This window comes from Euprymna scolopes, chromosome 3 (genome assembly GCF_053919585.1).
Source record: "Euprymna scolopes isolate OS-2025 chromosome 3, ASM5391958v1, whole genome shotgun sequence".
Taxonomy (NCBI): Eukaryota; Metazoa; Mollusca; class Cephalopoda; order Sepiida; family Sepiolidae; genus Euprymna; species Euprymna scolopes.
In genome coordinates, this window is record NC_136484.1 from 169,364,220 (window position 1) to 169,375,411 (window position 11,192).

General features: G+C 34.5%; 1 pseudogene; it reads left to right on the top strand.

Annotated features, from left to right (window-relative positions):
• The first annotated feature begins 1,125 nt into the window (after positions 1-1,125).
• Positions 1,126-1,244, top strand: LOC145263867 (5S ribosomal RNA; annotated as a pseudogene).
• The last annotated feature ends 9,948 nt before the right edge of the window (positions 1,245-11,192 follow it).

Here is an 11,192-nt window from a genome sequence, read left to right on the forward strand (position 1 = left end):
GAGTAGAAAGTAGACATTAAGTTTACTTGCAGCAGCAGCTCGTAACTTTCTCTTCCCCTGTTTTGTCCATTATTCCTCACATTCAATGAGCGATGTTTCTGACAAAGGAGAAAGAATTGCTGTTTACTGGTTCAGAATGTATCTATACACCATATATAATTGGCTTTTTTTTTTTTTACCTTGAAATTATATTTTAAGCTTTGTTTACAAAGGAGTAACCACTTTGCAAGACCTAAAGACCACTCAAGGAGAAGGGTTAATAAATATAAGGTAGCAGTATAGTAATTACTAGACTACCCGTGACCCGTTGGGGCAGTATGTTATGTTAGCTGTGGAATTAATGTATGAGCGTGACTCTTGTGACGTAAAGAAAATAGTTTTTTGTGACATAACAGAAACATTTCTATGAAAGTATATTAAAATGAAAAAGATTATAGATAGATTTCTATGAGTCGTTTTGTTTATAATTGTTTATTTTTGAAAAAAAAAACTTACAGCCATTGAATTATAAATGGTTTGCCATACTTATAGGTAAATGTGCACTGAACAGATACCATAATACTTAAAGTTAAATTCAAATTTTGATATATCTTTTTATTTAAATGCGGAAAAAAACAAAAAATAATTGGGACGCTGAAAATGTACACAATAAAACAATTTGTTTCATTGTTGCGTTGATTGTTTATCTGTAACGCAAATTAAAAAACGTATTTTCGGGGTTATTTATGTTGGTAATGTAGAAGAAAATGTATGAATGTTTTTTAAAAAAGGTGTATTAAAAAATGGAGAATAAATTTTAAAAAAAGGATTGTGGTGGGTAAATCGCTGTTGAAAAATGCTCTTATGGTTGTCAACGAGTTAAAGTAGATTTATTTGTAAGAAAATTGCGTTAAAATAACTTAAACGTAATACGGAATTGATTGGAGCTCAGACGAGTATTTGCTATGAAAATAATAACGATAGAGCAGAGACAGGCTCACAATGTCTCTTCTTTGCAAGGAAAAGAAAAGGGCATCACCTACTAAATTTCAGAGCCGGTTTTGAACTCATCAAGGCAGGATAGGGCATGCTGAAATGGCTTCATATCTTGTCTGGAGTGATTTCCATCAAAAATGGTTCACATAAATATACGGCATAATCATGTTGACACACCGGTTCCCGTCAAATCACCGAAGTTAAGCAACATTGAGCCTGGTCATTACTAAAATGGGTGACCAATTTGGGAAGTCCAGGTGCTGTATGTAGGAGGACATCGACACCTCCCTGCAAAAAGTTGCAAAAACCTAACGAGGATATACATGTGACTGGGGACCGCTTGTGAATTTCATACTCCCATGAAACTTCCTCCTTCGGAGGAACCCGGTTAAACCCTGAATAGGGTTGGTGCTGACTGCACACACACACACACACACACACACACACACACACACAAATAAATATTGGATTAGAACATGCATTTCAGCCATTTTTATTGATACTGAAGGCATTTTTTTGTTGGTGTCTGAAGTCATCAGATATCCAACATTGTATTTCATTCTAATTGTTCTTTCATAACAAATTGAAGTTTTCAAAATGGTCGATTGTTATTTTTGACGTCAACGCAAACTTTCATGTCAGTTTTTGAATGTTCACTCACCCAAAATCCAATTAGAAAAGCTCTTAATTCATATTATTTGAAATAATCTTGATGCAAATACAAAATAAACATTTTTATAAAAAAAAAACTTATTTAAAATAAACGACTTAAATTATTTTAGCCTTTTTTTTTTCTTTCTTCTATCAAATATATTTATACTCATTTAGCTGTCATTGGAAATTTAAAATTATACCACGAACAACTTAAACCGTCGGGTAAGTGAATTAATACACTGCTGATAAAAAAACGAACAAGAGAAACAAATATTGAAATGAAGGAAAGAAGATATAAATTAACAACGGAGGAAAGAAGATGGATAAAAAGTCAGATATAAATTAACATTTACAATGGCCGCCTTTTCCATTAAATCATGTTACATATGAACTCTTCTTTCCAATTTAGAGGTTGACATTGCGATTAATTTAATTGCGTATGAGTGTAACATTTTCTCTTTTTTCTTTTTCATCCATTTGGGAACTCGATTCGCGCGAAAGCAAAGACGTTTTGTTTTATATTGTTAATCAACGCATGCTAATAATATCTATTGATTTAATTAAGATTATCAGACAAAACTTAGAAAATGACCAGAATTTTAATGTTATTTATTTAATATATATCTTTATGCCTGCCAAGAAGAATGCTTCCAAATGCGTGGCGATATGTCTTTGGAGACTTTTGAAATCTAAAAAGGTCTTGGGGATCGTCTTAAAGTGTATCAGATGGTAAAGGTCGAATTTGGAAGCTCTAGATTCACCTCTTAGTTGCTATTGCTCTGGGGTTCATTCTAACCCCGTATCCATCTATGGGTGAAATAGAATTTCTGAATATTTTGGCTCATATTCTGTTTAATTTGAATGATTTTGTTTGTTTTTTTACTAAGGTTTCATCACTTATTAAGGCCCAAAGACCACTCAAGGATAAGAGTTAAATGAGTATCAGATGGACTGAATTTGGGAATTTGAGTCACCTTTAATTGCTATTATTGTTATTTTAATGTAGTGCATTCTAAGATTCCATCTCATGTGTGAAATAGAATTTTTGAAATACACAATTTGCATCAGACCACACTAACGCAAGTATTGTTTAAATTACTGAGACGCAATAATTTAAACAATAGAGATATGAATTAAGCGTATATTCCTGTTATTTTGAAATGTTTAATAAAGGTATATATATATATATATATATATATATATATATATATATATTGTTTCTTTTACATAAGAGTCACCACTTATCAAGGCCAAGAGGCTACTCGAGGATAAAGATTAACAAGTGTACAGTATCAGAATCATAGTAATTGTTAGTAGTGGAGATTCGGTAAATTTGTCAACTTAAGTGGAACCGCTCATCAAGAACTTGTTTGCATTGGACTTGAAGACAGTCATGTTGCAGTCAGCTGGAAAGCAGGCAGATGAAAGACAGTTCCATAGGCGTGCAGTTCTAAGAAAGAAATATTGTTTGTGGAATCTACGTTTAGATTTAGGCACAGATAAAGAGTCGGAGAAATTATTGATAGTGGTTTCAACTAGATGAGTGAAAGTTTGGCGAAGGAGGGACCGTAGATTGGAGCTCAGACGAGTACTTGCCATGAAAATAATGATAAAGCAGAGACAGGCTCACAACGTCTCTTCTGTGAGAAAGAGGCTGCAGGGAAGAAAAAAGGGCATCCCTACTAGGCTATGAAGTCTATTTTGAACTTTATCAAGGCTGGATAAGGTTGTCCTAACAGTTCCTCCCCAGATGTGGCAACAGTACTCCATTCTTGGACGTACCTGGTTCTTATATAGGTAGAGAATTGCATCAGCAGTGAGATATCTACTGGATCGATAGAAGGATGGTGAATCTGTATAGCTCATTCCACCATTAGCTCTGAAGTCACCTCTTAGTTGCTATTACTCTGGGGTTCATTCTGACCTCGAATCCATTTATGAGCGAAATAGAATCTCTGAATATTTGGGTTCCTTAATCTCTGTCTCATTTGAATGTTTTTTTTTATTATTAAGATCCAAATGTCATTCAAGAGTAAAGAGTGAATGAGTAGTATCAGGTGTGCCAAATCTGGAATCACTTTTAATTGCTATTTCTCTCGTGTACATTCTATGATTTCATCTATGAGTGAAATAGAATTTTGGAAATAGAGAACTTGCATTAGACCACACTTACGCAAGTAAGAATATAATCTATATATCTATAAAAGTGAGAATGTATGCGTGTGAAAGAGAATACTTCTAAACCTATATACTCAACTAAATTTTATCTACAGACTTGAAATATGGTGCATAGAGTATTCAGACAGGTGGAAAACATTTTATTGTTTTAATCCAAAAAAAGGGCTGGTAAGAAGTCAAAATTGAAAAATTGGTACTGGGGAGGTGGGGTCATCGGATTTTTATCTATTTGTCAATTGTTTCACGACTGTGCATGCGCATAATCATTCTGTCAAGAAGAAGTAGGCTTGAAAACACTTTTTAAAAATTGTGTCAAGCTGGCCTAATGATTATCGTTCTTGACTCACTGTCTATAGATGTTGGTTTCCATCTTAGCTCGAGTAACTTTTTTACTTACGAGAAGTGAACTGTTTAGAAAAAAACGTAATACTCGGATGCTCATGTCTCAGTTTCGTTTCATTTTCTTTTACTTAATTTTTTTAAATGAATTGAACAATACGTTTAATACCGGGTAATGCCAAATACATCTTCTAGTATATATATATATATATATATATATATATATATATATATATATATATAATCATCCTTAATAACCTGCATTCTGGCAATCGGGCCGTCTCTGGTATGAAGTTTCGTGCAAATTAGTGTTTGTGTTGGCCTGGTTTCGACCAGTGTATCAATGCCTTGATTGTGCGAAACACACACCGCAAATCCACCTGAGTCAAATCGCCAGAATACCAATTCCAACAAATATGTAGCGACTATTTGGAACTTGGATTGCATGCATATTTGATTGTTGTGGACAGATTTAGTGGGTGAATCTGTGGCATTTTTTGCAACCTATTTATTGCGTATGGTATATCAGAGGAGTTGAGCTTCGATGGTGACTCGAAAACATGGGCACAGAGGTAAAAATTTTTCTTCGGGTGTGCGGTGTAAGGCACATATCCCCAATCAAATGACAAGATTGGAATAAGAACAGCGAAAGAATTATCCACAATGATGTTGATACGAATGGTAGTTTAAATATTGGTAGTTTAAATATTGGTAGTTTAAATATTGGTAGTTTAAATAATGGTAGTTTAAATATTGGTAGTTTAAATATTGGTAGTTTAAATATTGGAAGTTTAAATATTGGTAGTTTAAATATTGGTAGTTTAAATATTGGTAGTTTAAATATTGGTAATTTAAATAATGGTAGTTTAAATATTGGTAATTTAAATAATGGTAGTTTAAATATTGGTAGTTTAAATATTGGTAGTTTAAATATTGGTAGTTTAAATATTGGTAATTTAAATAATGGTAGTTTAAATAATGGTAGTTTAAATATTGGTAGTTTAAATATTGGTAGTTTAAATATTGGTAGTTTAAATATTGGTAATTTAAATATTGGTAGTTTAAATATTGGTAGTTTAAATATTGGTAGTTTAAATAATGGTAGTTTAAATATTGGTAGTTTAAATATTGGTAATTTAAATATTGGTAGTTTAAATAATGGTTGTTTAAATATTGGTAGTTTAAATATTGGTAGTTTAAATATTGGTAGTTTAAATATTGGTTATTTAAATAATGTTAATTTAAATATTGGTAGTTTAAATATTGGTAGTTTAAATAATGGTAGTTTAAATATTGGTAGTTTAAATAATGGTAGTTTAAATATTGGTAGTTTAAATATTGGTAGTTTAAATATTGGTAATTTAAATAATGGTAGTTTAAATATTGGTAGTTTAAATAATGGTAGTTTGAATATTGGTAGTTTAAATAATGGTAGTTTAACTATTGGTAGTTTAAATATTGGTAGTTTAAATAATGGTAGTTTAAATATTGATAGTTTAAATAATGGTAGTTTAAATATTGGTAGTTTAAATAATGGTAGTTTAAATATTGATAGTTTAAATAATGGTAGTTTAAATATTGGTAGTTTAAATATTGGTAGTTTAAATAATGGTAGTTTAAATAATGATAGTTTAAATATTGGTAGTTTAAATATTGGTAATTTAAATAATGGTAGTTTAAATATTGGTAGTTTAAATATTGGTAGTTTAAATAATGGTAGTTTAAATAATGGTAGTTTAAATAATGGTAGTTTAAATATTGGTAGTTTAAATAATGGTAGTTTAAATATTGGTAGTTTAAATATTGGTAGTTTAAATATTGGTAATTTAAATAATGGTAGTTTAAATATTGGTAGTTTAAATATTGGTAGTTTAAATATTGGTAGTTTAAATAATGGTAGTTTAAATATTGGTAGTTTAAATATTGGTAGTTTAAATATTGGTAGTTTGAATGCTTGTGTCATACTGCAGCATCCGAGGTAAAATTGAATCTTGTTGAGATTCTGTTACACCCCCAACTCCATGATTGAATCTCACCCCATCCACATCATTAACACCTCCACAAAGAGTGGGTCATCTCTGCACAGGATAGGGAAGCATCGTTCAGAAGCCTTGTTGAAACGCAATAATTCGAAAGTTCATGAACTCCAGCTCCTGCTATTGGATAAAGACAAGGAGTGGATGCTTGGCGACCATATTGTTGAGGTACTAAAAACCGCGTGAAGCTGTTTCATTTCTAAGACTGTTGCCACCAAATGCGATTACCAATCATCAGTTCTGTCCATCAGCTGGTGATCTAGTGACAGTTCATACTCTGTCAGTTTGTACTCCTCTTCTCGTTCATGCTCCTTATCCTAACCCACCAATCACTCATGTCACTGCTCAAAGTGAGTCCACACCAACACATGATCCGCAACCTGACTGATGTTCCTGACATGACATGTTGGGATCAGGGAGTGACTGATAGATCACTGGTGATAACGAAGAAGATGTCCCGAGCTCTGAAAAACTTACAGCCTTTCAACAACCTTGGTTTGAGGGAATGAACCCTTCCTTTTGAACCAGAAACTATCATGTGCTGTACAGATGAAGAATATACTTTTCACTTCCTTTATTGTTGCTAATGTGTGTTTCTTTCATTTAAGCAGCTGACTGCCCTTTAACCATCTAACTCCCTTTCGTCTAGCGTACGGTCCTGCTTTTGAATATATATATATATATATATATATATATATATATATATATATATATATATATATATATGTATATATATATATATATATATATATATATATATTTGTAGTCATCGACATACAGTCTTGTTTCGTTGTATAACAACTCATCAGTGCCACTAAACTAGCACCTATCCCAAGCCGAGGATTGAACTAGAACCATCGCGTTGATAGTCAGCTGTTCTACTGATTGACCCACGGGAGAGATGCCCGGAAATAATCTCGTCAAATGTCTATTTTAAACAAACATTCATCCACCACTTTTATAGTGCTCAAACCGATTACTTATACAAACAGCGAGCCTCGCATTTTTCAACCAATTAAATAGCGGGTGAGATTATTTACGACAGTGCTCTACCAAAAGATGGGGGCTTAAAATATATTTGTAAGTGATGGGACGATTCCAAAATTTTTCCTGATTCCGATACAATTACTGATTCCGTTCTAAATTTCTGATTCCGATACGATTCCCGATTCCAATTCTAATAATAAAAAAACGTCCGAAAAAACACAACTATAGCATACGAGACTCCCGCCGCCCAAATTGAATGAGTTGCTTAAATGGCGTCAAATTATGTCTGTTTAAAAAAATGTTCCAATATTTGAAGCTTTACTTATCGCAGAGAACAATGAGTCTAAGATATAAAATATACCAAATTTATCATTTAAAAATTAACTAACAATTTGTTTACGTCATTTTTTTTTCTCTTTAATAATTTTGTGAAACAAAATCTATAAATAACGGATGTGTTCATTTTTTTTATTTGTATCTCATCGATAATTTATATGCAAAATACACATTAAATAAAATCATAAATTCTTTTCATGCATTAGAAACTTATGTATTTATAAAATTTGTCATTAGAGATACCTGAAAAATGTGACTTTTAACCGTTAAAGTTTTTTTTCTTAAACCCTATAGATTTTTTGTGGAAAGAGGGGCAGACAGATATTTTTGTATGAAGTTTTATTGATTGGATTTCTAACACCGAATAAATTTATCATTGGCAGACTATTTAATGTTTGGACTCTATTTTCAATAGAAGTAAATGTGGTATTGTGGTGAGTGAAATGATTCTAGCTAAAAATATTATAGATAGTGTAAGATAGAGGATAATCAATGATCTTCACTTTCCCACACTTTTGATGACCTTGTTCTATGTTATATGTTTTAGCCAATTAATAATTAAAAGTTTAGCACCTGTTCTGATACTAAACTTTATTTTTTCCTGTCCTTGGTCAGTGAAAAAGAAATCTTTCTAGATTGAGGCAATTTTTATTTTTATCCCAATTTAGAATGACCCTTCTTGAAGAGCTGGAGTCTGTACATTATGAACCAACCTTCTGTCTAAATAAGTTTCACTAAGATAACTAAAATGAATGGCACATAAGTAATAACGAATTTAGGAAAACTCGTTCACAGAAAACTCGTCCATGGAAATCTCGTCCATTTTTGCTAGGTAGGAAAACTGGTCCATTATTGAATAAATATCGATTGAAACAAATTTATGATCATTCTTGAAGGGGATGTTGTGTTTAGGAGAAACTACACCCACCCTATGATATTAAAAATATTTGGATGTGTATTACTGTACACATAGATTCGAAAAAGTTGTCAAAAAAAAAATATAACAAATAAATGTTATCAAAGGCAAGATAAGTTACTTTTCTACCAAACTACCAGGAAAGCCCACCGAGGATGAGTGCAGGGTCCCTTGTCCATGCGCGTCATGGCACTGCAAACATCCTGATATTATACAACTGTTGATGGAGCAGCCGCTCTAAGCGTACTACCAGTCGGAAACAGCAGCCAGTAACTGTCAATCCGGTACCCTCAACCCATCAGAGGATGGTCAACCCAATCTAATTGCTCAGGCATATATGGTACTCAAGCATTCTCAAGTGCCCATCTTTAGGGGTGAGGTGTGTCGGGAGTAGGGGAAACGGCGTTCATTGCCCTAGACAAGAAACAAGATCTACCAATGGGTGTTTCTGTCGAATCACTGTGATAGTATCTCTGCGCCTGACTAATAGGCAAAGAAGGAGTATGGAAGCCGGGCGATAGGCAGGACCTATCTACTCCTTAAGCAATTTAGGTTTGCAAACCGGTAATTTGTTTGAGTCACCAGCTCTAGGAAGGTTGTCATCCAAGACTGAAGAGGCCTCCCTCCTCTTTGGTTTAGTTTCAGAGTTTTCCTTCTCCTAGACGGATGATCTGGAAAGATCTCCTGGGTCCGTCACCACTGAGAGGGTTTGCTCCGCGCCTGGGTTCTAATCCAGGTATTTCTGCGACCCCGCGTGGTTAGTTAATGTTATTGGGTTAGTTTGTAGAGGTTATATATCTGCTAAATAGTTACACTCCTCAAAGTGAATTAGGGACATTGTTATTTCATTGTTACTGGATAAAGGGGTTGAGTAGAGCTCATGCAGTGTAAGCAACTATGATTGTAAGGAGGCTTGTTAGGAGATAATGTGGTTTGAGGCTTTCTCATATATATACATTTTTTTATTATTTTTCTTTATTTTATTTTTATTTTTTTTTTTATTCATGTGAGCTTGGGCCTAGTATAACTTTAAAGTGTGAGTAGGTGTTAAGAATTGAACTACAACAAATGCCTTAATGAATCTTGCTTTCCGGGCTGCTGGAAAACTGCTTCTGTGGTACCAGTATTCAAGAATTCTGGCGAAAGAACTGACCCATTAAATTATCGCCCTATTAGCCTCCTCCCACTTTTTGCCAAAATATTTGAGACCTTAATTAACCATGCTCTAGTCCAGCACCTTACAGATTCTAAACTTCTGACCGACCAACAATATGGATTTAGACAAGCCCGTTCCACGGCAGACATCCTCACTGTAATCTCTGAACGCATATACCATTCACTGGACAAATCGGGAGAGGGCAGAGCGGTAGCTCTAGATATATCCAAGGCTTTTGACAGGGTATGGCATGAGGGTCTTCTCAGGAAGATTAGATCATACGGTATCACTGGTAGAATACTTAACATAATTAAATCCTTCTAAGATAAGAGAAAAATCCAGGTTGTCCTCGACGGTCGTACATCTAAACAATATGATATAAATGCGGGAGTGCCCCAGGGATCTATCCTTGGACCTCTGCTGTTCCTGATATTCATAAATGACCTCCCCGACAAAATTGACTCTGAGATGGGTATATATGCTGATGACACCACACTCTATAGCAGGCACGACAGAAAAACAAATGAACATATATCTAAAGTAATGGCAGAAACACTAGAGGATGACCTCCAATCAGTAGTGGAATGGGGACAAAAATGGATGGTCACGTTCAATGCCGCCAAGACAAAACTGGTTTCATTCAATAATTACAAGAAACCTTCTCTACCACCTATAGCAATGGCCAACGACTCTTTATCTGAGAGTATGTGTCTCAAGCTCCTTGGCCTAACGTTCACAGGAAACATGAGCTGGAACAATTACATCGAGAGCATTGCCAGGGCCGCTGCGAGGAAGGTGGGCTCTCTCTACCGTGCTAGAAAACTTCTAACACCCGAAAGTATCCTGTACCTCTACAAGGCCACTATTCGCCCATGTATGGAGTATTGCTGTCATATTTGGGCTGGTGCATCGGCTACTAGTCTCTCGCTCCTTGACAGGGTTCAAAAGAGAGTCGCAAATCTGATAGGCCCTGAACTAGCATCTAAGCTTCAGCCTCTGTCCCATCGTCGAAACGTTGCATCCCTCTGCCTGTTCTACAAGTATTATAATGGTGACTGCTCTGATGAACTGCAATCACTTGTGCCCCCACGACGTAAACACCCTCGAGAGACCCGAAAAGCTGCAAAATCCCACCCCCACACTGTAGAGATCCCTAGATGTAAAAGATCTTTCTACTCCAGTAGTTTCTTCCCCAGAACTGCTAGACTTTGGAATTCCATTCCAGGTCACTGCTTCCCCAAATGTACTGACTTGCATAAGTTCACGTGCAATGTGAACCAACATCTCGCTGCCCAAATCCCTACATAGTACCCCAGTAGATGTTTCCCCTGATAGTAGCCCCCTACACCAAAGTGGCAATGTGCCTTGTTTGGGGTGAAAATGTAATAAAAAAAAAAAAAAAAAATGGATAAATTTTTCGTGTTTTTATTCAATGTAACATGTTTATTCAGCTCGAAAAACATACAGTGTTTACCGATGTATTGGAAAATTCAAGATGGCGCCTGACTCTCTCTTTAACATGGTAAGTTTGGGAAAAGGTGTTATAAATAAAAAACTAGACAAACTACTGTTAAAAACTCACTCAATATATGTTACCGTGACATAGGTTGACATA